The sequence below is a fragment of the Sorghum bicolor genome, chromosome 2, assembly GCF_000003195.3.
Source record: "Sorghum bicolor cultivar BTx623 chromosome 2, Sorghum_bicolor_NCBIv3, whole genome shotgun sequence".
Classification (NCBI taxonomy): Eukaryota; Viridiplantae; Streptophyta; class Magnoliopsida; order Poales; family Poaceae; genus Sorghum; species Sorghum bicolor.
Genome location: NC_012871.2, coordinates 2,374,387 through 2,380,386, shown reverse-complemented (window position 1 = coordinate 2,380,386; position 6,000 = coordinate 2,374,387).

Here is a 6,000-nt window from a genome sequence, read left to right as displayed (position 1 = left end):
GGCCCTATTATGACCGATATCTGGCAACTTTACCTTGAATTGATGCTTTTTGCTATCATTTGTGCTAAAATTGTGTTAAAATATTATGCATTTGTGAAGGCCCGGCGATCCTTCGCATTTGCACGTAATCCTCGCCTTATTTCTGGGTACATGGCGCAAAGACAACAGCAAGAAGCAATTGAACCCAATGGACTATTGGTAGGTGAGGATCAAGCTCCTCCACTCTTGGTTATGGGAGAAGATAATAGTGCAGAGAAGGGTCCTCATGGGTATTTTGTCAATAATACAATTGGCTTAGTGACCATTAACACGGTTTGGCAGTTCAATGATGAGGTTGTTCAGCCAATGCAAGACCTATGCTTGTCATTTTCATTGTTCAAATTGTTGAGATGTCGATTTGCGAGGTACGAGCATGCCAATGATAGATCTATGGAGACTCTTAACTTTTTCTGGAACTTCCTGCTGAGAGGTGGCAACCATCATGAAAGGGTATTCCGGGTGATTGCAGATGAGCTTTGTTTCATTCAAGATTACTACTTCTCATCACTTCCTATCTCCTACTCGAAGTATTGGTTGCCTATTTTGAGTGTCAGTATCTCACTCTTGAGCATAACTTACTGCATCTTGGCTACAAGATTCATCATGATGGGCCTCCTGTCGAATTGGAAGGCTAAGTACAACCGCCAGCTGCGTTGTCATTTCTGGTGCAACGAGAGGCACTTGATAAGCACCAGACATGACAAAAATTTTGGATCCTTTTTGTTTGATGACATTTCTTTATTTTTTTCTTATTGCATTAGTTGTGATAGCGGAGGTGAGGTACATAGCGTCCTACATTTTCTCTAATTGGACCAAAGTAGCCCTCATCTGCCACTATATAAACCATGTGGCTTTGCAGCATTCCGATTGCATCAGGAAATGTTTTGGCTTTCTATTCCAATGCAAGTGGAAGCACATGAAGCACTGGGATGAAAAAATGGGCCAGAGTTCAGTGTTGGTAGTTCACCCCAGAACAACCCCACTTGTTCTTCTCAGGCGCCTCCTGTGTCTCCCGGACCTAGATAGGAGTGTGAAGATACCGAATGCTGTGAAGGCCAGCATCATTCATACTTTGCGGTGCTACAGGCATGAGTGGCACCGATTGGGCAAGGGCACAGAATCTCTACGCCACCACAGCCAAGTAGGAAACAGATTTCTCTCGTTCTGCGATAGCGACAGCACATTTGAGACCAATGATTTCAGGTCGACTGGTCGAAGCTGGTCGCTCTAGGCGATTAATCGAGATTAATCGTCGACCAGGGCGATTAATCGCCCTGGTCGACCCTGGTCGTCCACCCGGTCGTCCAGCTATTTCAGGGCATATATGCCTATATATATATACCTCTATATATACTATATAATATACACAATCAAGCTAGCATCAAGACTACATTAGTGTTTAGATAGTGAATTACTTGTGGGAGTTGGTTTCTTCTCTTTTCTGCACTGTCCAGAGGTCCATATTGCTGTTCCAAACTCCCCCTGCAGCCCCTCTATTCTATCTAAACCCTAACAGGCCAAAAACTTAAAGCCCATTAGCCCAGTCCCAGTTAGAAAAGGCCCAAAAAAACAGAAGCCTGGTCGTCCGATTAATCGCGATTAATCGACGATTAATCGGACGACCAGCTTTCTGGTCGAACTAATCGAGTCGGACCTCCTAATCGAATCCTAGGAGCGACCTGGACGATTAATCGCGATTAATCGGACGACCTGAAATCATTGTCATTGTCTGAGACTATACTTACATGGCACATCGCCACATGCATCCTTGAGTTAGATCATCCAGCATACCAAGATGGTCAAGAACAAGGTTTTCAAGCCAATTTCAATCACAAGGTTACTGCTACTCACCTTTCACGGTACTGCACATACCTAATGGCCTGGTCCCCAGATCTGCTTCCAGATGATGATGAATGGAGCAAGAGCCTCTATGAGACAGTCAAGAAGGTTGCTAAGTCTGCCCTGGTGGGGTTCAGTGCATTGGCACCGGAGTCTGAATATGAGCAGGTGCTCCAATTGCTAAGTTCTAGAGACAATGAAATTCTCAGGAATGGTGTGAGGCTCGCAGAGCAATTGGTGGAGTTGACAGAATGGGAGGCATGGATGATGCTAGCCGAATTCTGGTCAGAGATGATCCTGTATATCGCTCCCTCGGAAAATGTTAGAGGTCACTTGGGTGCCATTGCGCGGGGCGGCGAGCTGATAACACTTCTCTGGGCCTTACTCACACATGCTGGGATTATGAGTTGGCCTGCTGACGCTGGTGAAGCTGCTGTTGCTTAGAGCTGATTTTTTTCCTGACATCTATAGGTTGGTTTCCATGTATACATGGTCAGTAGATCAGTACATGGTTTCTCTGTATTGTGTTATCCACCTTTTGTACTCCTTGATCGTGGCCTGTCAATTGCCACTTTTCTTGATTGATGGGAAGTTGTGGATTAAGCTAGATTGCTATTGTATGGGTTGTTCTAATAACTTGTTAAATATAGTAGTAGTATAAGCACGAAGTATGTGAGCAATGTCTGGTGACAAACTGACAACCAAGGCTAACTGCAGCTGCTTAACATTAGATTTTTTTTTTGAAAGGACAGCTTAACATTAGATGACTACTACCATATACATGGAATTCATGGATATGCATCCCAAGCCAGTGTTCATTTTCACCCTTCTCTGCAAGTCTACAAGACTACATCTCTGATAAGTTGAGCGGCCTGCTCTTGCCACAGTTACAGGACAGATGGACCTGTAAGCATTAGTCTCTGCCACGAGGATGGAACATATTCAAATCCTCCATAACAGCATCAGGATTCAATAGGAGAAAATCATAGATCAAAGTTTTCAAGCAAACTCATGGCAATTAACATAAAGCAATATATACCCATTTCCACTGACGAAACCCACACGACAGTCGTGAGAGAAGACAGCAAGCACAAGGGCGTAACAGCTCTACAGTGGAATCAGACAATCAGGCAGCCCATGGCTAGAGGGAATTTCAACAAATGCTGGCACGGCCCTGCAATGATTCAATGCTCCTCTTAGATAAGCTAGAGGGTAATGTAGAAGCAATAGAAGCTCTCAGAATTTAGGAGCTTGCATTGTGGGCTTGCATATTTTAGCCACTTTGTTTTTGCCAGAGCCAGACTCTGTATTTAGTTGTTTCTCTATCCCCAGATCTGCTTCCAGATGATGATGAATGGAGCAAGAGCCTATATGAAGAAGTCAAGGAGGACGCTAAGCGTGCCCGGGTAGGGTTCAGTGCATTAGCACCGGAGTCTGAATACGAGCAGGTGCTCTGATTGCAAAGTGACCATTCTTTAGAGAATGAAGTTCTTAGGAATGGTGGAGTTGACAGAAGGAGAGGCATGGATGATGCAGGTTGAATTCTGGTCAGAGATGATCCTGTACATCGCTCTCTTGGAAAATGTCAGAGCTCACTTAGGGGGCATCGCGCGGGGCGGCGAGCTGATAACAATTCTCCGGGCCTTGCTCACACATGCTAGGATCATGAGTTGGCCTGCTGATGCTGGTGGCGCTGCTATTGCGTAGAGTTGGTTTTTCAGTATCTATAGGTTGGTTTTCTCATGTATACATGGTCCGTAGATAGTATATGTTTTCTCTGTATTGTGTCCTCCACTTTTTGTACTCTTAAATCGCATGTCAACTGCCACTTTTCTTCATTATTAATGGGGAAGTTGTAGATTCAGCTAGATTCCTATTACTGGGCTGTTATAACTTGTTATATATAGTATAGTAGTATAAGTAGTTAAGCATTGAGTCTGTGAGCAATGTATTGCTTGTTATTACTGGTGACAAACTGAAAACCAAGGCTAGATTACTTTTTAATAAATTACAGTAGGGCCTCCTGTTTCATAAAAAAAACTGACAACCAAGGGCTTGGGTGCGCTGCCATGTTGGCTTGTACCTGTCTCCATCAGGCGCACCTTATGGAGGCTTCTTGGTGGTGAAGCCGTCTAGCTTGAGGGGCTGATAAGCGGGCTCGAGAGCCACCGAGCCCCTGAAAGTGCCAGAGGGGTTTTGTCCCCTTGTGTTACGCCCTATGCGTGACCCTATTGGAGGAGTGGTTGATAGTGTTGTGCCTAGTGTGTGGCGTTAGGGGAGCCCCCGAGCCTTGGATGCTCGGGACGCCGGGGCCAGGGATCAGGATCGGTCTCCCGTCAATTGAGAGCTAGAGGGCTCAAGTGAGAGGCAAAGGGTATATATGCTCAGGCTCGGCCCAGTCTTTGGCTGGAAGGTGTGTGCGAGCGCACCTGAGGGGTGTAGCCCCCAATCCCCTAAGCGATTCTGAATGGATCGGTCGAGGGTCCTTCGGTCGGAACCTCTTACCATGGGAGTTAACATACCTCTATGTTAAGATACCTGTATCACGTATATATACTAGACCTAGGGTTTCAGCCTAAGCTCTCTCTCTATGCTTTATCCCACCCTCCCTCAGCCGCACGCACCGCACTCCCTCTGTCCCTCCCTCAGCGCGCACCTCTATCGCCCTCCCTCAGCACACGCATCTCTTTCCTTTCCTCAGCAAGGGCTCACCTCTCTCTTTGGCGGTAGGCCCACGCTCTTAGGTGTGGGGCACAAAGTTTAAGTAATATATTAATAGTTCGTCTCATGAAAATTATATGTTTCTTCAAAAGTGTCAAATAAAGATTCTTTTAATATTAAAGTTGTAGCTATCGATTAGATCAACATCTTTTTAGTTTTGAAGTTTTTTATTCTAATATCATTAAGATGTTCAAGAAAATAATTCAATCAGCGGACATATTAATTGCGTACCAAAGGTTACCCTTTTAGAAAAAAAACCATATATTTCTTATTTGATGTCGTATAAAAATAATTTTTGAATGAAAGATGTAGATCTTATCGAGAGATACCACTTTGATGTAAAAGGTATTCTCAATTGACATCCACCAAGAAAAATATAATGTTGCTTTCAAAAAAAAGAAAAATATAATGTTTGTGAGACAACAAGACCTGCATAATAATATGCTGTTGAAGCTTTATATTATTTTTCTCAAGCATCTTAACGAACTTTAATGTAAAAAAACTCACAACTACAAAATTAGAGATCTCATTGAGAGCTACATCTTTGGTACAAAAAGTATTTTCATTTAACTCCATACAAAAAAGATATTATTTTTCTAATGAGGCAAACAATAGTACATTATTATTATTATGGTGCTGAAATTTTATATTATTTTTTGAGCATCTTAATTTTTTTAAACGAAAAAACTCAGAACTAGAAAGTTGTTGATCTCGTCAAGCTCTATATTTTTTATATAAAAATCATCTTCATCCGACACCGTACTAAAGAGTAATGATATTTTAAATGTTTAGTCTTGTCACACCATTTCCGGTGGTGCAACAAAACAATAGTATCACACCAACAGAAGTGGCATGGCATGTTTTTCCACGTCGAAAATGCTGTCCAACGTGGCAGATCTTGCCACACCACATGCGTTGGCACGACAACAGAAGGGACGCGACATGCTTTTCCATGTTGAAAATGTTGTGCAACGTGGCAGATCTTGCCACGCCACATGCGTTTGCACGACAAGGTTATTTGGTTGCATCAACCCCACTAGCGCAACCAAAAGGGTTATATTTACAATTTTTTTGAACAATTATTATTAAAATATTGAATAAAAAATAATTAAAAATAAAAAAATATCCTTCCGCTCGAGTATGTATATAGTCATGGAAAAAAGAAGTTCCTCGCCGTCCAAAAGTCCACGCTGTAGTTTGAGTCTAAACTAGGCCAAACTTTTGTAATTTTGATGGAGGTTATGTTACGGTCCTACTATCAGGATTGTATCTGTAGAGGATTGGGAGGGAAGCAAGAGAGCTATAGAATATAGGACGATAACAAAATGGGGACGAAGAAGGTTCTGTTCAGCTATAGTTTCGGTAGGTAATGAAAAAAACCAGCTCTTTTCTGGTCCTCCA